Source organism: Balearica regulorum, chromosome 2 (genome assembly GCF_011004875.1).
Source record: "Balearica regulorum gibbericeps isolate bBalReg1 chromosome 2, bBalReg1.pri, whole genome shotgun sequence".
NCBI lineage: Eukaryota > Metazoa > Chordata > Aves > Gruiformes > Gruidae > Balearica > Balearica regulorum.
The window spans coordinates 109,650,840-109,677,336 of record NC_046185.1 but is presented as its reverse complement, the minus strand read 5'-3'; the positions used below and the strand labels follow the sequence as shown (position 1 = coordinate 109,677,336).

Below are 26,497 nucleotides of genomic sequence, written 5' to 3'. Positions count from 1 at the left end.
TTATTTCCTTCGTAAAATCTGTTGCTGACAATATCTGAGGTTACAGTTAGTATTTTCAAGAATTTGGACTGATCTTTAGGAGGTTTAGGACATATTGTGCTTTATATGCAATATTACATATTAAAAATATACAATATATTATATAATATACAGTACACAGGCCAGCATTTTTGTCACATAGGATATGGAGATGATGCTGATAATTTTCCTTTACATCTTTTGTATTTGTTTTCTTCACCTGTTTCAAACGAGAAACTGGCAAATTTTATAAGTTAACATTACTGCTTTCAACTAGCAAGATTCAGCAAGCACTTCCCATTTTATACTTGCAGCAGATAGTATGATGGTGCAAATAGTATCCCTGAGGTAGAACAACAGCCAAAATTTATAAGCAAATGCACTAATTTAGAGTGTTGTATTGAATCACAAGCCAACTATGCTAGGTGATGTCTTCAGCAATGTGATCTAAAATGTGTAAGCCTGATTCACAGGTGTATCTGAACAAAACTGTCATACCGTTAGAACTATCAGCAAGAGGCAACTTGGGCTGTTTGAAGGTTTTCCTTAAGACAGCTTCTCATCCTCCACTGCAGTAATGCCAACAAATTTACTTCAGAAAGGCTGCGAAGCTTTTTATTCTGCAAATCTGCTTTCGTAGCATCATGCCTCTATACCAGCAGTAGAAATCAGATTCACTTTCAGATAAGAAATGCTGTAAATTCCCTTTGCTATGCAGAGCTCTGAATCCTATCGCTGACAACATGCTGTAACGATAACCTCAAAGCCATAGTCGGCTGTAATTTCCAAACGTGCTACCTCCAGAGGCCACACAAACCCCTTTTCAGGTACGCTGCAGATGGTGCTGCAATCACATTACTTCAGGCATTGTTTTAAAATACTTAAATCTGCTAATAAGCCACTGACCAAAAAAATAATGATAGCAAAAGATAGGCAGGTAGTTTTTCAGTATAGAAAGTTCCCAAGGAGTCTGAGTCGAGAAAAGATGGAAGGAGTCAAGCCATCCAGGACAGGGATTATCATGAGCGCTAGAGAGTTCAGGGCAGTGAAGGATAAGGTAATAAACTCTCCTGCTCCAGAGGTTAAATTTTAAATTCACCTTACAAAAACTAAAAAATAAATTGAAAAATAAATTTAAAAAAAAAAAGAAAAGCTGAAGACATTACACTATGGAAAGCAACATTGCCTTTCCTAGTTGCCTCAAGTATCGTCCCAGATAGAGCGGCCAATCGCCTGCGTGGAGAGACCCTGCCCAGTGTTGGATGGAAAGTTTTCTTCTCCTCTTCCTAGTACTGCAATTTTGTATAAAAGATGCATTAAGATTTTAAGACCATGTTTTAATAGGATTGCTTGCTGGAGTGAGGTTTGAAAAAGTAGCTTCAGTTCATCTGTGATTTTAAACTAAAGTAGGTCATCTTTCCCATTCAGTGCTCCTAAGAGCATGCTTTCCCTGCTCCAGAATTTTAAAAAAACTAAAAGGCATCTGCAGGTCATTAAAATAATTTCCTCCTTTATATTCTGCTTGTGTAATTCCACACAGATCTTTTCTCCTGTCTTTTTACCATCAATATAAGAAATGTACAAACATGCTAAAAAAACATAGTTAAAAAAATGGCTTCTTCCTGTGACTCAAAGGCCATACTGTCGTATATTGACCGCACATAAAAGTCAAATTGATTTTAAGTCAGTCAAATTCGATGAGCTGAAACTCCTTATGTCTATATTACCTGAACTGAAGGGGGGAGAAAAAAAGGACATTTTTGTATGTAAAGATCTTCATTTTTTTACATAAGAGCAGACATGGAATAGAGGAACTCACAAATATTTTGCATCTAAAACTGCATTTTTTAAGTGATGTGTGAATGTGCTCCGTGATTTCAGCAGAGTTCCCATGTTCAGAGCAGTGCGTACATGTTCCAAACTGCACTCAATTTCAGAGGTGCCAAGCTGTGAGTGTTCAGCGCTCTAAGACCATTTTATTTTTCATATCCAGCTATGACATGACAGCCTTTCCACTGGCACAACGTGTGGGCTTTCTTTGAGGGAACCAGAACATTCAATTACTTTGCTTCCATACTAGTTTCTAGGAAGGAAAACTTGACAAGGGACATGAGCACGAATCTGTAAGAGCTGGGATGTCTCACTGATTCCCAGTTGTTTTTCTCTTATCAAAAGGAGCATCCCAAGGCTGCTGGTGACTGCATGTCATACATGTCGTGATCTTCTCTTCCTGTTGCGCGCGGCTATTCTTCTTTTTGTACATCAGGCAGAAGCTTTACCGTAACAGAAAGTCTTTGTAATTTGGCTCAGGCATGGGAAACAAGTCATGCCTTCATTTTTAATGTAAACATTAGCAAAATGCACACAACGCTCTATTCCTTCTAGACTAAATAAAGCCAAAATTAATTTATGGGTTTTTAAACACTTCACTGTCAGTTATGTTCTGGAGGCCCTGAATTTTTACTTAGAAAATGCATTTATTTTTTCATGACAGGCTGGCTGAGCAGCCTGGGAAATGCCAGCAAGGGAATATATACATACTGTCTCCATACATGGTTGTGTCTCTGAGAAATAACTCAGCTTGGAAAATCAGGGAGAAAGGTACAAGAAGACAGATGGAAACACACACCTCTATATTTTTCTTTTTAGAAATAATAAAGCTGTTAAGATTTCTCTTGATATAAAATCCTACAGAGCTGAGGTCTGAAATCTTACAGGACTGAGTCATCAATACTCTTGCAGCCATCTGAGGGAATATTCAAGGATCATTTTATAACCCTTGATATTCAGCTGACTCTGCAGAGCTTGGTGAAGCAGCACACAGTACCAACATAAACTTACCTGCAACAGAAAGCAACGCAGCCTATTCGAGTTCAGTCTGAGCCCAGGATTTCTGACTCCACACGTGAGCTCTGATCAGTACAATTATGAACCAGCCAGCATCTCCTTAACATGTAAACAAATTGTCCTTCTTAGGCACATGAAAGACTGGCTTTAGAGCTGAGCAGGACAGATACTAGGACACTTCTTAGGTGGGAAATTCCATACATTTCCATTCCATGGAAAAATGCAGCAGTCTATAAAATGGAAAATATTGCTATAGTAAATAAAGGGTTATTTGGAGGCACAAAATGAGTGCAATACATAACATTGCTAATTTTCTCCAATCCTAATTCCTACTCTAGCTCTCCTTCTAAAGTAAAACAGAAAATAAAAAGAAAACATGGTTTCATTAAGGCTGAGTTCAACTTGCTATTACATTCACACCATTAGATTTCTATCATAATAAATAATCTTATTAATTAAAATAATCAATTTTAATCTTGTCATTTTTACAGCCCAAGGCAACCCCAGTTCATGCACAGACCACTTACACCTCTTTCCACAGACACATCTCACAGCTTTTGCTACAAATTGCATAAAATGTGAACCCAGGCACAAAGATTTCCTCACAGAGTTTTACTTGCCCAGTTTCCCTTGCTGTGCAATGGTGCAGAGCTCCAGCTTCTATTACTTGAGAACAAGACCCAGAGAGCTTCCCCAGTGTCACACACTCACTTTACAAGTACTGCCTCACTCTCCCCTGATTGAGAAGCGATGCACAGTAAATACTTTTGCTTCTTAACGGGAAATTAGGAGAAAATCCACTGGCAGTGTGCCTAAAGCACATCACTGATCAGCACTACCATTGAAAAAGGGGGAGGAAAGAAAGATGATGTGTCAGAGACACATCATTGCTCGTGTTTTCTATCACTGTCATAGATCTTTCCAGAGATCACAAATGTATTCATTCGTGACGATTTTTTCACCCTTTGAACACATAGTTTCATAAGCTTTAGGATTCCCTCCAAATGACTTCAACAAAGGAGACCAATTTCCCTCGCGTAGCAATAAAACTACTGTTTGCATTGATGAGTGCATTAATTAAAAGTTTGAGCAAGTTTATTGCACTTACAGAAAAGACGGCATCTGCTCAGGTTCTGCTGACCCCAAACGACAGAGAGTAGATCAGTGTGCCAAGTGACCGTAACTCTCATTTGAGAAAGTGACGTGTCTCAAACACCTGGAGCAGCACAAAAATAAGAACAGGACATGGGTGGGAACAGTGAGTTGAAGACTGATCTTGGTAGTACTTGCTATCTTCGCTCTACATCAAACAGCACTGTATGCTGCTGAAACAGCTGTGCTCAGTCTCTGATTCACTGAGAATTAACCTACATTTTAAGGAAATTCCAGCTATTATTAAGAAAAGTAAAGTGTGTGCTTATGGATTAGTTAACATGAAATAATACCTATCCTCAAATAAAAGTACAAAATATAAAAGAAAGAAAGAAAAGAAGATTCTCTTTTCTAGCGTTCACTGTTTATGAAGGTTTTATTCTTCATATTTACCTTTAACAGAATATCTATCCCTTCATAGTTAATTGATTTGCTGTAAAAATGTCTCACTGTTTTTAACTCTAGTAGTGCAATGTTGCTGCATCTCATGGAAGTATCAGTGAAATCTTACACAGGATCTCTTCTTACCATCACTCCTTTTGTTTTCAACTTAGAAAAAATGAGAAACAAAATGAGATACCAATAGTCCCTACAACAAGTTGAATTTACCAGACATTAAATTGTTCCATGGAAAGGAAGTGAACAACTAATATAGATGAGTATGAATACTTTAAATAACTTAGATTAACTGAGATAGGCAGCTATTTTGTTGGTAGATACAGATGTGAAATATTCCAAAGGCGAGCTATCTTTACCATTGTCTCCTGAGATTTCTAAATCAGAGGAAGGATGTGAGTAAGTGGATGACAGGCAGAGCAGGTGGCGTACCACCGGCATGCATGCACACTCACCCTCTCCATCTACTGTATCAGCCGGTTGATTAATTAGTTGCAGCTCAATGATTCCAGGTGGAATTTACTGCTTGATGTTGGCAAGGATAACAGGAACACTTGAAGCAAAGCTCAGTGTAAAAAGTACAGCGCTGCACTAGGGGAAGCAAGAGGTATCAGATAATATGAAATCTCCCTTGGCCAAAAAGCCAAGCCAAGATTTAAAGTTTTAAAGTCAAGCGGTGTTGAACACATGCAAGGAGTTGGTTTTTTTACTGGCGTTGCAAGTGTGTTGTTTGCCTCAATCATCCATCAGAGGTTCAAATAAATGGGAGTTTCAAAATCAACCCCAAACAGAATACCCCAAAACAAAAATATAATTATACTTCCCCAAAAGTGCTTAAAGCACATGTTGGGGTGAAAAAAAGCATAAATATTTAACGAAAAACACATACCTGTGCACACCATAAATTAGGCAGCTACTTTTAAAAGACAGTATTATCTCCAAATATTTTTAACTTGTTCTGTCTTCTGCACATATCCCACTGTTCCTCTATTGGAACAATCTCTGTTTATTTTTTGTCCACTCTTCAGAACATTGCTATTCTAATTCTGAATAAAATACATGTCTATGATTGAGCTTGTGAGGAAAGCTGTTGTCATGGGTTGAGACATTTCCGTTAAGAGGTTTCTTGTAACATTTCTTCCTTTCCTCGAAGAAACGAATAAAAAGATCATAATTTCCTCAACAGCATTTATTTCATTTGTCTCTTTTGCTGAGTATGAAATCAGAATTTTGGTAGCATTGTGACAGTTTGTGGGATGGGGTCAGAAAGCCGAAGCATGAGACTGTTCCTCAGGTGAACACTCACATGGATTTAAATTAAATTGGACTGTGTAAGAAATGGGCACAGACGTTCCCTGCAATAATATCATATAGATTTACTTTTCTCCATTCATTCATTCTGGAACCTAGCAAATATTAATTAATTGATAGAAGGGCTTCCATTAAAGTAAACTGCAAAAGACACTGATCTTCCTTAATAGACTATAGAAAAATGTGCTGTCCAAACAGTAACTGAGAAGACTCAAGCAAAGCAGCATTAATATCATTTAGCCATCATATCATATCTAGAGATCAAAGAAATCCTTTGAAGTGAATTACGTTGACCAAATAAGAGAAAGTCATTATCGGCCTGGAGATGACATGGGTTATAACAGATACGATGCCAAACTCTACCAGAGAGAGACACCCTGTGGTAACAGCCTAAACTGTCACTCTTGCAGTAGCCTGCAAAGAAGCAGAAGAATGAATGATTTATGATGATTAAATAATAGATTATAAAGCCATCTCTTTTAATAATGTATGTAACAACAGTACGGATCTGATGTAAAAGTGGCAATTTCTGTTTCCAAACCACTGCTCACAAATTGAAGCTCATCTTTAAGCTCACAAATCAAAGTGTTGATCTTTTTCATGCCTTCCTCTCCCCCTGAGGTGTGACTGTCCATGCAGCTAGGGCTCTCCTTCTGGCTATCATATCCCCTATTAATTGAATTCACAATAGCCACTTTTGCCATCAGTTCATGCACATCCACCAGCTCATCACATTAAGAAAATCCTACTGCTTAAATTTGTTTTTTCAAGCTTCTTGTCTTAATTTACAAGATCCTTCAAAGCCCTCCCCTCCTCTGCCTTTTGCCGACACCTTTGTATGCTTACCTTACCCCTTGACCTCTCTGATCCCCAAAGAAATAAAGGATATGAAGGAAAACAAGGGTCTCCCAACTGTAAGAGCCACAAGGACTCCCATCCACGGAAGTCGCCGTGGCTTTGGTCAGATGTGGTATGATGTGCCCAAGCTGTGTGGTGAGACCTCCTCACCTCCTCTGTTCTCTGATCTACTCTGCTGCTCCCACCCAGGGGAGGCCATGCAGCAGACATGTCCTGAAAGGCATCAGGTTAAGCTGGCCCCTCTCTGCAATTAAGAAAGCAGCTGGGATCCAGCCGAATTGCACAAAAGTTCTGCCCTCAGCAGAGCAGAGAAGCCGCCCTGTGCTCCTCTACATATGTTCAGAGATGCCTCCAAAATGGCAGGATCGGGTAGGGCTGCTCCCAGGTAGGTCATTTTTCTAACCCAGCCAAAGGACAATGAAGAAAATGGGGCATTTTGTTTTTTGGAAGGTTTCTTGATCATTCTCCTGTGTGTTGGAAATAAACACCAATCGAGGGACTTTTCATTAGTGCGTGTGTGGTGCCTGTAGCTCTGGGAAGGCAAGAGATAAGAGTGGTTTATATTTTCTTCCAGATCTACCAGACCAGCTAAATATGCAGCCTCTCCTTTGCCCAGTTTTATCAAAATGGGCTTAGCATAAATAGTTTAATCCTATGCAGGTGGGAGAATGAGAGGTTAACTTGGATCATTTTCAGAAACAGGCTCAGGAACAAGTACATGTGCCTTTATACTGGCAGCTCTGTTGGACTGAATCTCAGCTTTACTGAAACTGGTCTGACAGCAACTAAAATACACAGATGAGAAAAACCCTCAACACTTAAAGAATCTGGAAAGAATATTTAATTCTTAAAGCATAAAAAAGTAACTGAAAAATTTCTCTTATACATATATATCTCATTTAAATTGTTCCCTTAGATGAATATTCCTGAACATAAACATCATCAAGGTAAGCTTAGTTTAATAAAATCAGCTACAAAGCATACAGTTGAGCAGCATGTTGCCTCTACTCTGCTGTCTTAGGTTCTGCATGATAGTGCTCCCAGGTAAGACCATTAACATCACTGACTTAAAATCCTCTGATTCATTTAACTCAATAGCTTGGAATAAATGTCCATCATCCTCCTGAACTGCAACGCTAAAACCTTATGCATTATTCCACCCACATTTTTCGTCTTTATAGGCAACAACATAGTGAATATATTTTTTAAAATTTCAGCTTCCTCTACTGTGCAATCATATTTTAAAAAGGTTAGTGGGTTTTTTATTTTAAAAAATGTAGGATTGAAAAGATTTAGACCAAAAATAATGTGAGAAAATACTTAAAGTTATTTTCTTGTTTTCCCCTGTGTTGAGCAGCTAGGTTTTGAGCTTGTTCTGTGCTGATATCCAGGAATCGGGCATTATGGACCTAATATTACATTACCCTCGAGCACGACATCCCAGTAGAGGAACTGGCCAAGCCTCACTACAGCCTCTGCATACTCTTTTAAAAGCTTAGACAGATGCACTGGGCATCAGTACTTAAAGAACTTCATGCAGCAGTCACGCGGTGATGGAACCACATCAATTTGCTTCAATATAGATGGTGTGTCTGTGAACAGCTGCCTCTATATACACCCTCACAAAATATCAAACGACTGCAGAAAACAAAAAATAAAGAATACATCTCTCACTAAGCATCAATGAAACTTATATTTCTGCTTCATTAGGAGCAGGTTAGCCAATACTCAAAATAAAAGTAAAAATAATGACAAGCATAACCAAGGTTGTCTTTCAGTCTGTAAAAACTCCTACAAATAAATAGCTCTAAGAAGTTAAACCAATTCTGAGTCTTGGATCTCAACCCCAAGAGAAACCTTCAGACCAATGATGAAAATGATGGAAAAAGACAGCAGTTCAGTGAGTGATTTGCCACAGTACACAGCAGAGGCATTAGCAGAAAGAAACAATTTCTAATTTAAAGCATTTAATCTAGAAATGATTAGGGGGGGGGGGGGAATTGCCACCATCTTCTTTTCATTATAATTTCCCAGAGCAGACATGTGCCTTTAGATGTGTGAACAAATATTCTCAGTTCTGCGAACAAATATTCTCAGTTCTGGAATTTAAAATACCTTATAGCTGGGAACAAGGTGAAGATTTGCTTATCTTCCATTCAAAGAGACATAATTAATCTTTGCTCTGGATGGGCAATGGTACTGTACTTACAATCTTGTGATACTACATTGCATAAAGTCTCCACATCCTACCTTGAGATTAGAACTATCTTTAGGATTATTCTGTAAAAATTCTTTGGATAAAATTAAGCAGCATCAGCAGAGTTGTACCTTAGACAGCAAACTATCTTTAACCTCAGGACCTGGAAGACTGCTGGAGAAGATTATGCTGAGTGCTATGGAAAGACTTTTAAAGAACAGTGCAGTCATCAGGGACAGTCAACATGGGTTCATAAATGCAAAGTCCTGTATAACTAATTTGATATCCTTCTACGATAAGGTCACCCACCCAGTGGATGAAGGGACGGTGGTGGATGTAGTTTTTCTGGATTTTAGTAAGACTTTTGATACTGTCCCTCACAGCATCCTTCTGGACAAGTTGTCCAGCGGTGAGATGAGCAGGTAGACGGTGCGCTGGGTGAAGAACTGGCTGAAGGGCAGGGCTCAAAGGGCTTTAGTGAATGGGGCTGCATCTGGCTGGTGACCAAGCACCAATGTTGTTCCCCAGGGCTAGTTCTGTTCAATCTTTATATCAATGATGTGGATACAGGAGTTGAATGCAAGGTTAGGAAGTCTACAGATGCTACTAAACTGGGAAGTGCTGTTGACTCTCTTGAGGGACAAAGGGCTTTGCAGAGGAATCTGGATAGATTGGAGCATTGGGCAATAATCAGTGGAATGAAAGTGAAAAAGACCAAATGCCAGATTGTGCACCTGGGATGAAGCAATGCCAGGCACAAGTCAAAACTGGGAGAGGAGTGGCTGGAGAGCAGCCCTGCAGAAAGGGCTCTGGGGGTGCTGGTTGACAGGAGGCTCGACAGGAGTCAGCAGTGTGCCCTGGCAGCCAAGAGGGGAAACTGCATCCTGGGATGCAGCAAACGCAGCAGCACCCAGCAAGTCAAACGAGGGGATTATCACACTGTATTTAGCCTTGGTGCAGCCTCACCATGAGTATTGTCTGTGGTTCTGGGACCCACCATTTAAAAAGGATGCAAAGGTACTTAAATGCATCCCGAGGAAGGCAACAAAGGTGGCGAAGGGGCTGTAAGGCATGTCCTCTGAGGAGCAGCTGAAGACTCTGGGCTTGTCTAGTTTGGAGAGAAGGGGGCTGCGGGGTGACCTCACTGCTCTCTCCAGCTTCCTGCGGAGGGGAAGTGCAGAGGGAGGTGCTGATCTCTTCTCCCTGGGACCCAGTGACACATGGAAATGGTTTAAAGCTGTGACAGGGGAGGTTTAGAGTGGACATTAGGAAGCACTTGTTTACTGAGAGGGTGGTCAGACACTGGAACAGGCTTCCTACAGGGGTGGTCAATGACCCATCCCTGTTAGTGTTTAAGAGGCACTTGCACAACGCCCTTAATGCCATGCTTTAACTGTAGTCAGCCCTAAAGTGGTCAGGCAGTTGGATCAGATGGTCATTGCAGGGCCCTTCCAACTCAGCTATTCCGTTCTATTCTGTTCCCTTCCATTCTCCTGTATTCTATTCCCTGCACTCACGATGAGTTGAATAACAACGAGACTGTTATTTGCCTGAATTCCCAGGGGATTTTCAGTTGTAAAACACTTTCAAGGAGACAAATCAAAATGATTAAAAGTGGAAACAGGACTTTATTTATTTTTATGGGTTTTATGTTCTCTTATTTTTCTCATAAGCATTAACACAATGCACACGTGTTGCCAGGAGCCAGCTGATGCATTCTTCAGTTGAGCTTGAAAAAACATCCCTTGCCGTCTGGCAAAAGAAACCCACAGAGCCACAGAAAGCAGTAACAGGAATACAGGCCAAGCAGTCCCTGGTCCTCTCCCAAGAGGGAGAACTTGAACTAGGAGCAGCAGTACCCACCACACACAAAAGTAGAAGAAGAAGAAGAGGAGGAGGAAGTGGTGTGTGGTACCGTGGAGTATTTTCCAAAGTATGACATGTAGCACTGACAAGCACACGTTTTGCCTTCCAAAACTTGCTCTGCCACTGTGCTTCTTGGCTGGTGACATAGGAAAATTGCTCTCATGGCTGCCTTGCATGTGTATTACATGCGGGGAGAGTGGAAAGTGGCAGTGCGGATGGTGCAGCAAGGCTGGAGCCCTTCCAAGCACCAGCTGTTTTGCACAAGCAAGAACCCCTGGGGAAATGGAGCCAAGGGAAGAGCAGAGCTCGCTCACGCTACAAAATGCACTAGGCAAGACAGCCCGAGAGCCAGGGCCCGACTGGCGCCTTGGAGGTGCAAGAGCAGCCAGTAAGAACGTAGCCAAAAGGGCCCAGAGGAGCCCTGACAGGGGGTTGTGCTCAGTTCTGCAGAGGAAAGGAAGCAACCCCCGGGGGGGCCTTCATTCCAGTCCTTTGGAATGGGAACCATTTCATGTGACCTTGCCTTCAAAATTGGTTCCTATTCCAGTTCCTAACACCACCACTTGTTTGTTCAGTTGTGATAATGTACGTGTCTTTGCTTTTACAGCCGTTGACCAAATAGAAAATACCTAACAGCCCTCTTCAGGTCTGTCTGACAAGATCTGTCGCTATTGGGTGTTATAAGAATCAGGTCAGACACAGGCATGCTTCAAGACTTGTATCACTTGGTCTCTTCCAAGTATTTTGGTTCTAATGATGCTTGTCTCTGTGTTCTTGCTAGTGGCTGAAACATGCTGAAATGGCATACGTGTCTCCAGTGGCTTGTCACGCAGATCAAACGATGGGATTTCTTCTTTGCAGTGACAAACACATACACATAACACTGCCTGTTTTGTACAGAGTGTCTTAGCACAGCAAATATTGAGCAGCTATACCATTCACACACAATGCTATGCACACAGTCATGGAGTCCCCATAAGGTACTCTCTAAGTCACTTGTGATAATTCACATTTTTATCCTGATAACAGCCCTCGGAAATTATTTCGTTTTCAGACAGGGCACTGCAGAAGAGAGGACTAACGTGCTTGGGAGCATGATTAAGCCCCTCTCTAATTGAGATGTCTACTTTGCAGCTGAGACTACAGGGAGACTGTCCCTAGGATACCTTTGATGGTTCCTAGAGAGCCTTTCTGGACATTAATCTGACCAAAAGCAGCTGTCTCCCTTAGAACGTGATGCAAATAAGATTAGAGAGCCTGCTCTCACCTAGATTCCAACCCTCTAAATAGCAATACCTAGAAAGAAAAAAATAACCTGGCCTGCAGGATTCAGACAGAATTCCCATCTCTCTGAATGACAAATCTTAAGGAGTCAGGACATTGCCTGAGGAAGGCTTTATGCACAAGGCAATCCAACAAGGCACATCTCTCAAAGCCAAGTGCAGTACCACGTTCACGTGGCTCCAGACTCTTCATGAAAGCAGAGTTAGCTTTCATGGCCAGTGCTAAGCAGATTGGCGCGTCTATGCTGCCGGTGACCCCCTGGGATCCAGAAACGTGGCATTTCCCCACGGGAAAATTTCCATGAGGGCCTTGGTCCAGTTGGTGTTGACAGAATATGCCCATGATGCACCATTACTAGTTCTCTCCTTGCCAAAGGTTCTGCTCAGCAGTTCCCTAAAAACAAGGGAGTAGCCTTGGTGCTCCGGAGCTCTAGTACTCTATAGCTCTCAGTACCTCACATTTCCATTTATGCAGAAAATCTGCTTTTCTTATCAACTTCACAGAGCTATTTTGGAGTCTCAGCTCGTTCTTGCAAAGTTCTCATAGCCTGGCAGTAACAAAAGAAACTCTTGGCCTTTGTCTTGCCCCGTCTTCTTCTATAGGCCCTCCATGCCTCAAATCAACCACTTTTAGTCTTTGTTTCCCTTCATCCCAGATGGGATTGATCTTTCTGGAACCTGGTGGGATGAGAAATGTCCCTTGTGGTACAGGAGAGCTCTCAGCAGGGCTTTGCACAATGTTTGCCTTTCCTGTGGGAAGGATTGTAGCACTTCAGAAATCTCTTTTGTATTTGTTACAGAGCGTGCTTAGAAATTTACTGCTATTTGTTAATGTTAGTAAGTGTCTAGTTTGGGTGTTTACCCATTGTATTACTACTATTGATCTTGAATGCAACACTTCACTGATTGCTGCTTAATTTCACGTTGTTGACAGATCAGTAAAGCACTTGGATCCCAATTTGGTTTGAGCCATGTGGACTGAGCAGGTTTTCTCTGCAACACTCAGGAGAAACATCTGACTCAGTTGTGTAGATCAGTTTAAAAAACCTGAGCTAAATATCACTGAAGGAAAGGGTACTGTATAGAGGGTAGAGATTGACAACAAATCACCCCAGCAAGTTTGTTCACAACCTTGAAATGCAGAAGGACTGTTGGTCTCCCTCCCATAAGGCTTATTTCTTCAGTGGTCTATCAGGGGAAAGGGGAAAGCCACCTAGTTTGTTATTGGAGATGTTGCTATAGGCTGCAGAAGATAGCCCCGGCTGGGTTCCTATCTGAAATGAGGGCATTTTTGTGTCTGTCTGAACAAACTGTTCTTTGAGGCAAAACACCATTATTCACATTGAAAACAACAGTAGAAAATGCTACTGCCTCTGCCCACTCCTGGTACAAAGCAAGCATAATCACCTCTTAGAAACAAGCAGGAAAAAATAATACGCACACGCACGCGCACAAGCAAACACATACCTATACTTCTTCCTATGTCTTTCCTATCTATGTCTTTACGGAGAGAAGGGGGCTGCGGGGCGACCTCGCTGCTCTCTCCAGCTTCCTGCGGAGGGGAAGCACAGAGGGAGGTGCTGCTCTCTTCTCCCTGGGACCCAGGGCCAGGGCGCGGGGGAATGGCTCCGAGCTGCGACCGTCAGGGGAGGGTCGGACGTGACACGCGGAACCATTTCTTTCCCAAGGGGGTTGCCAAACCCTGGAACAGGCTTCCGAGCGGGGTGCTCCACGCCCCACGCCGGTCAGTGTTGCAGAGGCATTTGCACAGCGCCTTTAGTGCCGTGCTTGAACTTTGGTCAGCCCTGAAGTGCTCAGGCACTTGGACGAGATGGTCGTTGTAGGTCCCTTCCAGCTGAAGTGCTGTGCTGTGCTCTGCTGTGTTCTGTTCTGTTCCCTGTGCTCACTAGAAGTCAGACAATGACGAGACCATCATTTGCCTGAAATTCCAGGGGGTATTCAACACCAAAAACACTTTCAAGATCACAAATCGCCACTGTGTTTATTTGATTTTATTTATTTAATTCTTTGCTATTGTTATGATATTTTCTGTCATGTTACACTATGTCATGTCATGTCATGTTATGTTATGTCATGTTATGTTATGCTACATCATGTTACATCATGCTATGCTACGTAATGTTATGTTACATCATGTTCTGTGTTATGTCCGGTTTTGTTATATGTGTTTACGGAATCCATTTGTTTTGTCTATTATTTCCTCTTTGCTTTGCTTTTGCTTTTACTGTTATTCTAAGTTACATTACTTTATATGATATTATTTTTTTGAATCCTTCTCTTTGCTTTTCTTTTGCCATTCTGTCCTGTTCATTATGTTATGTTGTTCATTTTACGTTATTTTATATTATGTAACATTGTTATAATTCTGTATAATTTTCATCTTTTTCTTTTCTCTTATTTTCTTTCGCTTTGCTTTGCTTTGCTTTGCTTTCAGTCTGTTCCTTCGCTTCGTTTCGCTTTGCATTTCCTTTGCTTTTCCTTTCTTTGCTTTGCTTTGCTTTGCTTTGTTCTGCTTTCCTTTGCTTTTCCTTTCTTTGCTTTGCTTTGATTTTTCTGTTATTCTATGGTACATTACCTTACGTGGTGCTACATTATTGTTTGGAATCCTTTTCTATTCTTCTCTTGACTTTTCATGGCTTTACTTACCTTTTATGTTCCGTTCTATTCGTTATGTTGTTTATTTCTTTTAGGTTGTGTTGTATTATGTAATGTTGTCTTCTTTTACGTTACTTTATATGTACAAGAATTCTTCTTTTCTCTTTTCTTTTTTCTTTTCTTTTTTCTTCTTTTCTTTTTTCTTCTTTTTTCTTTTTCTTTTCTCTTTTCTTTTCTTTTTTTTTATTTTCTCTTTTCGCTTTGCTTCGCTTTCAATCTGTTCCCTCTCCTCTTCTCTTCTCTTCTCTTCTCTTCTCTTCTCTTCTCTTCTCTTCTCTTCTCTTCTCTTTTTTTCTTTTATGCTATGTTTTATGTTTGGTTTTGTTATGTAATGTAATATAATGGAATGTAATGCTGTGGTATGGCATGGTGTGGTATGGTATAGTAAGGTATGGTATGGTATGTATTTTCATGGAATCCATTTGTCTTGTCTATTATTTTGTCTTTGCCCTGCTCTGCTTTGCTTTTTCTGTTATTCTGTGTTGCATTACTTTACATGATGCTATGTTATTTTTCTGAATCCTTTTCAATTCTTTTTTCTTTTATTGACTTTTCATGGCTTTTCTTTGCTTTTAAGTTCTGTTCTGTTCTGTTCGTTATGTTATTTGTTTCTTTTTGGTTGTTCTGCATTATGTAATGTTATCTTCTCTTACCTTAATTTATACATATGAGAATTCTTTTTTCTTCTCTTTTTTCTTCTCTTCTCTTTTTTTCCTCTTCTCTTCGCTTTACTTTGCTTTGCTTTTCCTTTGCTTTTCCTTTCTTTGCTTTGCTTTTCCTGTTATTCTATGGTACATTACCTTACATGACGCTACATTATTTTTCTGAATCCTTTTCTATTCTTTTCTCTCTTCTTTTCTGGACTTTTCATGGCTTTCCTCTTACGTACTGTTCTGTTTGTTATGTTGTTTATTTCTTTTAGGTTGTTTTGTATTATGTAATGTTGTCTTCTCTTACCTTACTTGATTCGGACGAGAATTCTCTTCTGGCTTTGCTTTGCTTTCCTTTGCTTTCCTTTGCTTTTCTGTGCTTTGCTTTTCCTTGCTTTGCTTTTCCTTTGCTTTTCCTTTGCTTTTCCTTTTTTTGCTTTGCTTTGCTCTGCTTTGCTCCTTCTGTTATTCTATGGTACATTACCTTACGTGATGCTACGTTACTTTTCAGAATCCTTTTCTAGTCTTCTCTTGACTTTTCATGGCTCTCCTTTCCTCTTATGTTCTGTTCTGTTTGTTATGTTGCTTATTTCTTTTAGGTTGTTTCGCATTATGTAATGTTGTCTTCTTTTACGTTACTTTATACGTATGAAAATTCTTCTCTTCCTTTTCTCTTTCCTCTTTTCTTTTCTTTTCTTTTCTTTTCTTTTCTTTTCTTCTCTTTTCTTTTCTTTTCTTTTCTTTTCTTTTCTTTTCTTTTCTTTTCTTTTCTTTTCTTTTCTCTTTTCTTTTCTCTTTTCTCTTTTCTTTTCTTCTCTTTTCTTCTCTTTTTTATTTTTTTTATTTTCTCCTTTTCTCTTTTCCTTTCTTTACTTTCCTTTCTTTTTCCTTTTTACTTTTTTCTTTTCTTTTCTTTTCCTTTTCTTGTTTCTCTTTTCTTTTCTTTTTTCTTTTCTTTTCCTTTTCTTTTTTTTCTTTTCTTTTCTTTTCTTTTCTTTTCTTTTCTTTTCTTTTCTTTTCTTTTCTTTTCTTTTCTTTTCTTTTCTTTTCTTTTCTTTTCTTTTCTTTTCTTTTCTTTTCTTTTCCGTTTCTCTTTTCTTTTCTTTTCTTTTCTTTTCTTTTCTTTTCTTTTCTTTTCTTTTCTTTTCTTTTCTTTTCTTTTCTTTTCTTTTCTTTTTTCTTCTCTTTTCTCTTTTCTCTTTTCTTCTCTTTTCTTCTTTTTTCTTCTCTTTTTTATTTTTTCTTTTTATTTTCTCCTTTTCTCTTTTCCTTTCTTTACTTTCCTTTCTTTTCTTTTTTCTTTTTTCTTTTTTCTTTTCTTTTCTTTTCCTTTTCTTTTTTCTCTTTTCTTTTCTTTTCTTTTCTTTTTTCTTTCTCTTGTCTTCTCTTCTCTTCTCTTTTCCTTTCTCAAATTTTTTTTTGTGGTCTTATGTTTTATGGGTTTTTTTGTTATGTAACCCTATGTAAAGCTATGTAATGTATTGTTATGTATATGTTTATGTTATGTTTGGTTCTGTTGTGTATGGTTGCATTGTTCTGTAGTATGTTATGTTATGTCATGTCTTGTTTGGTTAGACTTTGGTATTTTATGTTTTTTCATGTTACTTTACGGCAAACAAAAGCCACAGAGCCACAGAAAGCAGCAGCAGGAATACAGGCCAAGCAGTCCCTGGTCCCTGAAGAGCGAGAACTTGAACTAGGAGCAGCGGTACCCACCACACACAAACAAACAAGAAGAAAAGGAAGAAGAAGAGGAGGTGGGTGGAACCGTGGGGTATTTTCCAAAGTATGACACCGGCCGATGATAAGCATCCTTTTGGCCTTCCAAAACTCGCTCCGCCACTGTCCTTCTTGGCCAGCGATGCGGGAAAAGGGCTCTCGTGCCTGCCCTGCGCGTCTATTGCTGCAGCAAGGCTGGAGCCCTTCCAAGCGCCCGCTGTTTTGCCCAAGCTAGAAGCCCTGGGGAAATGGAGCCCTGACAAGGGGCTGTGCTCAGTGCCACAGAGGAGAAGAAGACACCCCCGCGGGCCTCCCTTGGGGCCCGCCCGGGGAGTCTAGAAAGCTTCCTCTCCCCGGACGCGGGGCACGAGGGCCACCTTCGTGGAGCATGAGCAGCAGGCACCTGGCCAAAGGGGCCCAAAGCAGGCCTGGCAAGGGGCCGGCGCTCAGTGCTGCAGAGGCAGGCAAAAAACCCCCGGCGACGCTTGCTAGCCCACCGGGGGGCAAAAAAAGCCTGCCTCCCCCCAGCTACAGGGCACGAGAGGCCATCTTCGTGGGGCAGGCATGAGCAGCATGGCAGTGACCGAGCCAAAATGGAGCAGAGGAGCCCTGACCACAAGCGGTCCTGCGCAGTGCTGCAGAGGAAGGCAAAAAACCCCCGGGGACCAGTGCCAATCTGCCCCGGGGGAAAATTCCTTCCTGACCCCAGCGGCGCTGGCGATCGGCTATTCCCTGAGCACCTGAGCAAGACCGGCCTCCTCCTCCTCCTCCTCCCCCACAGGTAGGCTGGCCACGCCTCCCAGGAGCTAGATGCCCAAGGCCTAATTCTCAGCCCTCAGCCTGGAGCCATCTCAGGGGCAAAAGGCCCCTGGCCTGATCTACTCTGGGGACAAGAAGCCCTCCCGCGCCTGCTCTGGGACCCCTGGCGACACCTCTGCATCCCATTTCTTTACTTGCTGCTGCCCCTGGCTCCGCAGGGGATGAGGACGGCCAGCTCTGCAGCGCTCCTCAGGAACCTCCATCAGCCTCGTCCTGCCCCTGCAGGGTGGTCCTCGCCCAGCCCCCTCCAAGCAATCCCACCGGCTCCTTAAGGACCCCCTCGGAGGTCTCTGGCCTGTCCCCGGGCCAGCTCTGGCAGTGGCACACAGGAGGATGCTCCTTTGCATCCTGCCCCGGGGCATTGTGACTGCTGCGTTGCCATGGTGGCGGCACTGTGACATGGGGGTGACAGGGCCCCCCATGCGCAGCCCTGCCCACTGCCCTTCTGCCCAGCATCCTTTGGAGGAAGGAAGGAAGGCAGGCAGGCTGGCTGGCCTTTGGCGTGTTGGCCCCGAGGCAGTCCCCGTGCCCAGGAGGCCCAGGGGCTGTCCCTGCCCTTGGTGGCCATGCAGCAGGCACAGCTGCTGGGCATCCCTGACGCCTCCTCAGCCATTTGGCTCCCAAGGACACTACAGGGCAAAAGCAAAAGCAGGACTGAAGAGCTTGCTGCTTAGACGCCCGCCAGAAATTGCCGCAGAATGTCGGTGTGATGAAATGACTGGCGACGTCACTCGGATACAGAGGAACTTCCTTCTCTGGGTTTTTTCATTAATAAATGAAGCTAGGAACAACAATCTCCCAGCACACACTTGGTCCTTACTTTGCAAAACTGGTGCAAGGAGTGCAGAAAGCTGCCAGACTCTGTCTATTCAGTGAACGAAGCTCCACATTGTGGGGCAAGCTCCGTGTGACCAGACAGGCCCTTGCCCGTGGCCTTGCCCATGGCTCTGAAGGCTCAGCAGGCAGAGGGAGGCTAGAGACAAATTCCCGGGCCAGGAGGGCCCCCCTGCCCAGAGGGCGCGTAGCAAAAAGACAGCCTTGAAGTCGCGAGGATTTCCAAGCTCGTGGCATTTGTGAGCTGCAGCCCATGTTTTGAGCTCCACTGGAAAAGGAACCGGTAGCCCGCGCATTTGAAGGCCATGCTTTCCTCTTTGCAAAGGGCCCAACAAGGCAAATGCAGGTGGGAACAGCACATCCTGAAAGAACTCGCTAGAGCTGCACTAATCGCGTTCCCCTACTTGGGCGGGGGGGGCGTGGGGGGGGCGGATCACAGTGTGGGAATGCAATCCCTGTCAATTGGGCCCCAGGCTTTCAAAAGGATGTGGATTGTGTACTTGAAAGCGTCTGGAGGTGGCCACCAAAGCAAGGTGGCGAAGGGGCTGTCAGGCATGTCCTCTGAGGAGTGGCTGAGGACTCTGGGCGTGTCTAGTTTGGAGAGAAGGGGGCTGCGGGGCGACCTCACTGCTCTCTCCAGCTTCCTGCGGAGGGGAAGCGCAGAGGGAGGTGCTGCTCTCTTCTCCCTGGGACCCAGGGCCGGGGCGCGGGGGGAATGGCTCCGAGCTGCGAACCAGTCAGGGGAGGGTCAGACGTGACACTGCAGGAACCATTTCTTTCCCAAGGGGGTTGCCAAACCCTGGAACAGGCTTCCGAGCGAGGTGCTCTAATGCCCCACGCCGGTCAGTGTTGCAGAGGCATTTGCACAGCGCCCTTAGTGCCGTGCTTGAACTTTGGTCAGCCCTGAAGTGCTCAGGCACTTGGACGAGATGGTCGTTGTAGGTCCCTTCCAGCTGAAGTGCTGTGCTGTGCTGTGCTCTGCTGTGTTCTGTTCTGTTCCCTGTGCTCACTAGAAGTCAGACAATGACGAGACCATCATTTGCCTGAAATTCCAGGGGGTATTCAGCACCAAAACCACTTTCAAGATCACAAATCGCAACTGTGTTTATTTGATTTTATTTATTTAATTCTTTGCTATTGTTATGATATTTTCTGTCATGTTACAATATGTCATGTCATGTCATGTTATGTTATGTCATGTTATGTTATGCTACATCATGTTACATCATGTTATGCTACGTAATGTTATGTTACAGCATGTTCTGTGTTATGTCCGGTTTTGTTATATGTGTTTACGGAATCCATTTGTTTTGTCTATTATTTCCTCTTTGCTTTGCTTTTGCTTTTACTGTTATTCTATGTTACATTACTTTATAGGATATTATTTTTTTGAATCCTTCTCTTTGCTTTTCTTTTGCCATTCTGTCCTGTTCATTATGTTATGTTGTTCATTTTACGTTATTTTATATTATGTAACATTGTTATAATTCTGTATAATTTTCATCTTTTTCTTTTCTCTTATTTTCCTTCGCTTTGCTTTGCTTTCAATCTGTTCCTTCGCTTCGTTTCGCTTTGCATTTCCTTTGCTTTTCCTTTCTTTGCTTTGCTTTGCTTTGCTTTGTTCTGCTTTCCTTTGCTTTTCCTTTCTTTGCTTTGCTTTGATTTTTCTGTTATTCTATGGTACATTACCTTACGTGGTGCTACATTACTGTTTGGAATCCTTTTCTATTCTTCTCTTGACTTTTCATGGCTTTACTTACCTTTTATGTTCCGTTCTATTCGTTATGTTGTTTATTTCTTTTAGGTTGTGTTGTATTATGTAATGTTGTCTTCTTTTACGTTACTTTATATGTACAAGAATTCTTCTTTTCTCTTTTCTTTTTTTCTTTTCTCTTTTCTTTTTTCTTTTCTTGTCCTTTTTCTTTTCTCTTTTCTTTTCTTTTTTTTTATTTTCTCTTTTCGCTTTGCTTCGCTTTCAATCTGTTCCCTCTTCTCTTCTCTTCTCTTCTCTTCTCTTCTCTTCTCTTCTCTTTTTTTCTTTTATGCTATGTTTTATGTTTGGTTTTGTTATGTAATGTAATATAATGGAATGTAATGCTGTGGTATGGCATGGTGTGGTATGGTATAGTAAGGTATGGTATGGTATGTATTTTCATGGAATCCATTTGTCTTGTCTATTATTTTGTCTTTGCCCTGCTCTGCTTTGCTTTTTCTGTTATTCTGTGTTGCATTACTTTACATGATGCTATGTTATTTTTCTGAATCCTTTTCAATTCTTTTTTCTTTTATTGACTTTTCATGGCTTTTCTTTGCTTTTAAGTTCTGTTCTGTTCTGTTCGTTATGTTATTTGTTTCTTTTTGGTTGTTCTGCATTATGTAATGTTATCTTCTCTTACCTTAATTTATACATATGAGAATTCTTTTTTCTTCTCTTTTTTCTTCTCTTCTCTTTTTTTCCTCTTCTCTTCTCTTTTCTTCGCTTTACTTTGCTTTGCTTTTCCTTTGCTTTTCCTTTCTTTGCTTTGCTTTTCCTGTTATTCTATGGTACATTACCTTACATGACGCTACATTATTTTTCTGAATCCTTTTCTATTCTTTTCTCTCTTCTTTTCTGGACTTTTCATGGCTTTCCTCTTACGTACTGTTCTGTTTGTTATGTTGTTTATTTCTTTTAGGTTGTTTTGTATTATGTAATGTTGTCTTCTCTTACCTTACTTGATTCGGACGAGAATTCTCTTCTGGCTTTGCTTTGCTTTCCTTTGCTTTCCTTTGCTTTTCTGTGCTTTGCTTTTCCTTGCTTTGCTTTTCCTTTGCTTTTCCTTTGCTTTTCCTTTTTTTTGCTTTGCTTTGCTCTGCTTTGCTCCTTCTGTTATTCTATGGTACATTACCTTACGTGATGCTACGTTACTTTTCAGAATCCTTTTCTAGTCTTCTCTTGACTTTTCATGGCTCTCCTTTCCTCTTATGTTCTGTTCTGTTTGTTATGTTGCTTATTTCTTTTAGGTTGTTTCGCATTATGTAATGTTGTCTTCTTTTACGTTACTTTATACGTATGAAAATTCTTCTCTTCCTTTTCTCTTTCCTCTTTTCTTTTCTTTTCTTTTCTTTTCTTTTCTTTTCTTTTCTTTTCTTTTCTTTTCTTTTCTTTTCTTTTCTTTTCTTTTCTCTTTTCTTTTCTCTTTTCTCTTTTCTTTTCTTCTCTTTTCTTCTCTTTTTTATTTTTTTTATTTTCTCCTTTTCTCTTTTCCTTTCTTTACTTTCCTTTCTTTTTCCTTTTTACTTTTTTCTTTTCTTTTCTTTTCCTTTTCTTGTTTCTCTTTTCTTTTCTTTTTTCTTTTCTTTTCCTTTTCTTTTTTCTCTTTTCTTTTCTTTTCTTTTCTTTTCTTTTCTTTTCTTTTCTTTTCTTTTCTTTTCTTTTCTTTTCCGTTTCTCTTTTCTTTTCTTTTCTTTTCTTTTCTTTTCTTTTCTTTTCTTTTCTTTTCTTTTCTTTTCTTTTCTTTTCTTTTCTTTTCTTTTTTCTTCTCTTTTCTCTTTTCTCTTTTCTTCTCTTTTCTTCTTTTTTCTTCTCTTTTTTATTTTTTCTTTTTTATTTTCTCCTTTTCTCTTTTCCTTTCTTTACTTTCCTTTCTTTTCTTTTTTCTTTTTTCTTTTTTCTTTTCTTTTCTTTTCCTTTTCTTTTTTCTCTTTTCTTTTCTTTTCTTTTCTTTTTTCTTTTCTCTTGTCTTCTCTTCTCTTCTCTTTTCCTTTCTCAAATTTTTTTTTGTGGTCTTATGTTTTATGGGTTTTTTTTGTTATGTAACCCTATGTAAAGCTATGTAATGTAATGTTATGTATATGTTTATGTTATGTTTGGTTCTGTTGTGTATGGTTGCATTGTTCTGTAGTATGTTATGTTATGTCATGTCTTGTTTGGTTAGACTTTGGTATTTTATGTTTTTTCATGTTACTTTACGGCAAACAAAAGCCACAGAGCCACAGAAAGCAGCAGCAGGAATACAGGCCAAGCAGTCCCTGGTCCCTGAAGAGCGAGAACTTGAACTAGGAGCAGCGGTACCCACCACACACAAACAAACAAGAAGAAAAGGAAGAAGAAGAGGAGGTGGGTGGAACCGTGGGGTATTTTCCAAAGTATGACACCGGCCGATGATAAGCATCCTTTTGGCCTTCCAAAACTCGCTCCGCCACTGTCCTTCTTGGCCAGCGATGCGGGAAAAGGGCTCTCGTGCCTGCCCTGCGCGTCTATTGCTGCAGCAAGGCTGGAGCCCTTCCAAGCGCCCGCTGTTTTGCCCAAGCTAGAAGCCCTGGGGAAATGGAGCCCTGACAAGGGGCTGTGCTCAGTGCCACAGAGGAGAAGAAGACACCCCCGCGGGCCTCCCTTGGGGCCCGCCCGGGGAGTCTAGAAAGCTTCCTCTCCCCGGACGCGGGGCACGAGGGCCACCTTCGTGGAGCATGAGCAGCAGGCACCTGGCCAAAGGGGCCCAAAGCAGGCCTGGCAAGGGGCCGGCGCTCAGTGCTGCAGAGGCAGGCAAAAAACCCCCAGCGACGCTTGCTAGCCCACCGGGGGGCAAAAAAAGCCTGCCTCCCCCCAGCTGCAGGGCACGAGAGGCCATCTTCGTGGGGCAGGCGTGAGCAGCAGGCAGTGACCGAGCCAAAATGGAGCAGAGGAGCCCTGACCACAAGCGGTCCTGCGCAGTGCTGCAGAGGAAGGCAAAAAACCCCCGGGGACCAGTGCCAATCTGCCCCGGGGGAAAATTCCTTCCTGACCCCAGCGGCGCTGGCGATCGGCTATTCCCTGAGCACCTGAGCAAGACCGGCCTCCTCCTCCTCCTCCTCCCCCCACAGGTAGGCTGGCCACGCCTCCCAGGAGCTAGATGCCCAAGGCCTAATTCTCAGCCCTCAGCCTGGAGCCATCTCAGGGGCAAAAGGCCCCTGGCCTGATCTACTCTGGGGACAAGAAGCCCTCCCGCGCCTGCTCTGGGACCCCTGGCGACACCTCTGCATCCCATTTCTTTACTTGCTGCTGCCCCTGGCTCCGCAGGGGATGAGGACGGCCAGCTCTGCAGCGCTCCTCAGGAACCTCCATCAGCCTCGTCCTGCCCCTGCAGGGTGGTCCTCGCCCAGCCCCCTCCAAGCAATCCCACCGGCTCCTTAAGGACCCCCTCGGAGGTCTCTGGCCTGTCCCCGGGCCAGCTCTGGCAGTGGCACACAGGAGGATGCTCCTTTGCATCCTGCCCCGGGGCATTGTGACTGCTGCGTTGCCATGGTGGCGGCACTGTGACATGGGGGTGACAGGGCCCCCCATGCGCAGCCCTGCCCACTGCCCTTCTGCCCAGCATCCTTTGGAGGAAGGAAGGAAGGCAGGCAGGCTGGCTGGCCTTTGGCGTGTTGGCCCCGAGGCAGTCCCCGTGCCCAGGAGGCCCAGGGGCTGTCCCTGCCCTTGGTGGCCATGCAGCAGGCACAGCTGCTGGGCATCCCTGACGCCTCCTCAGCCATTTGGCTCCCAAGGACACTACAGGGCAAAAGCAAAAGCAGGACTGAAGAGCTTGCTGCTTAGACGCCCGCCAGAAATTGCCGCAGAATGTCGGTGTGATGAAATGACTGGCGACGTCACTCGGATACAGAGGAACTTCCTTCTCTGGGTTTTTTCATTAATAAATGAAGCTAGGAACAACAATCTCCCAGCACACACTTGGTCCTTACTTTGCAAAACTGGTGCAAGGAGTGCAGAAAGCTGCCAGACTCTGTCTATTCAGTGAATGAAGCTCCACATTGTGGGGCAAGCTCCGTGTGACCAGACAGGCCCTTGCCCGTGGCCTTGCCCATGGCTCTGAAGGCTCAGCAGGCAGAGGGAGGCTAGAGACAAATTCCCGGGCCAGGAGGGCCCCCCGCCCAGAGGGCGCGTAGCAAAAAGACAGCCTTGAAGTCGCGAGGATTTCCAAGCTCGTGGCATTTGTGAGCTGCAGCCCATGTTTTGAGCTCCACTGGAAAAGGAACCGGTAGCCCGCGCATTTGAAGGCCATGCTTTCCTCTTTGCAAAGGGCCCAACAAGGCAAATGCAGGTGGGAACAGCACATCCTGAAAGAACTCGCTAGAGCTGCACTAATCGCGTTCCCCTACTTGGGCGGGGGGGCGTGGGGGGGGCGGATCACAGTGTGGGAATGCAATCCCGTCAATTGGGCCCCAGGCTTTCAAAAGGATGTGGAGGTACTTGAAAGCGTCTGGAGGTGGCCACCAAAGCAAGGTGGCGAAGGGGCTGTCAGGCATGTCCTCTGAGGAGCGGCTGAGGACTCTGGGCGTGTCTAGTTTGGAGAGAAGGGGGCTGCGGGGCGACCTCACTGCTCTCTCCAGCTTCCTGCGGAGGGGAAGCGCAGAGGGAGGTGCTGCTCTCTTCTCCCTGGGACCCAGGGCCGGGGCGCAGGGGAATGGCTCCGAGCTGCAACCATCAGGGGAGGGTCAGACGTGACATGCGGAACCATTTCTTTCCCAAGGGGGTTGCCAAACCCTGGAACAGGCTTCCGAGCGAGGTGCTCCACGCCCCACGCCGGTCAGTGTTGCAGAGGCATTTGCACAGCACCCTTAGTGCCGTGCTTGAACTTTGGTCAGCCCTGAAGTGCTCAGGCACTTGGACGAGATGGTCGTTGTAGGTCCCTTCCAGCTGAAGTGCTGTGCTGTGCTCTGCTGTGTTCTGTTCTGTTCCCTGTGCTCACTAGAAGTCAGACAATGACGAGACCATCATTTGCCTGAAATTCCAGGGGGTATTCAGCACCAAAACCACTTTCAAGATCACAAATCGCAACTGTGTTTATCTGATTTTATTTATTTAATTCTTTGCTATTGTTATGATATTTTCTGTCATGTTACAATATGTCATGTCATGTCATGTTATGTTATGTCATGTTATGTTATGCTACATCATGTTACATCATGTTATGCTACGTAATGTTATGTTACATCATGTTCTGTGTTATGTCCGGTTTTGTTATATGTGTTTACGGAATCCATTTGTTTTGTCTATTATTTCCTCTTTGCTTTGCTTTTGCTTTTACTGTTATTCTAAGTTACATTACTTTATAGGATATTATTTTTTTGAATCCTTCTCTTTGCTTTTCTTTTGCCATTCTGTCCTGTTCATTATGTTATGTTGTTCATTTTACGTTATTTTATATTATGTAACATTGTTATAATTCTGTATAATTTTCATCTTTTTCTTTTCTCTTATTTTCTTTCGCTTTGCTTTGCTTTGCTTTCAGTCTGTTCCTTCGCTTCGTTTCGCTTTGCATTTCCTTTGCTTTTCCTTTCTTTGCTTTGCTTTGCTTTGCTTTGTTCTGCTTTCCTTTGCTTTTCCTTTCTTTGCTTTGCTTTGATTTTTCTGTTATTCTATGGTACATTACCTTACGTGGTGCTACATTACTGTTTGGAATCCTTTTCTATTCTTCTCTTGACTTTTCATGGCTTTACTTACCTTTTATGTTCCGTTCTATTCGTTATGTTGTTTATTTCTTTTAGGTTGTGTTGTATTATGTAATGTTGTCTTCTTTTACGTTACTTTATATGTACAAGAATTCTTCTTTTCTCTTTTCTTTTTTTCTTTTCTTTTTTCTTTTCTCTTTTTTCTTTTTTCTTTGTCTTTTCTCTTTTCTTTTCTTTTTTTTTTATTTTCTCTTTTCGCTTTGCTTCGCTTTCAATCTGTTCCCTCTCCTCTTCTCTTCTCTTCTCTTCTCTTCTCTTCTCTTCTCTTCTCTTCTCTTCTCTTCTCTTCTCTTCTCTTTTTTTTTCTTTTATGCTATGTTTTATGTTTGGTTTTGTTATGTAATGTAATATAATGGAATGTAATGCTGTGGTATGGCATGGTGTGGTATGGTATAGTAAGG

The 26,497-nt window shown here is 42.5% G+C and overlaps 1 long non-coding RNA gene across 1 annotated transcript in view; it reads right to left on the bottom strand.

The window, feature by feature from the left end:
• Positions 1 to 2,861: 2,861 nt before the first annotated feature.
• Positions 2,862 to 26,497, bottom strand: part of LOC142600496 (uncharacterized) — a 76,385-nt gene continuing 52,749 nt past the window's right edge. The window contains exons 4-5 of the long non-coding RNA XR_012834006.1: positions 3,974 to 4,081; positions 2,862 to 3,095 (exon numbers count right to left, since the gene is read on the bottom strand). This is a non-coding gene — a long non-coding RNA (uncharacterized LOC142600496). The remainder of the gene's footprint in view (positions 3,096 to 3,973; positions 4,082 to 26,497) is intronic.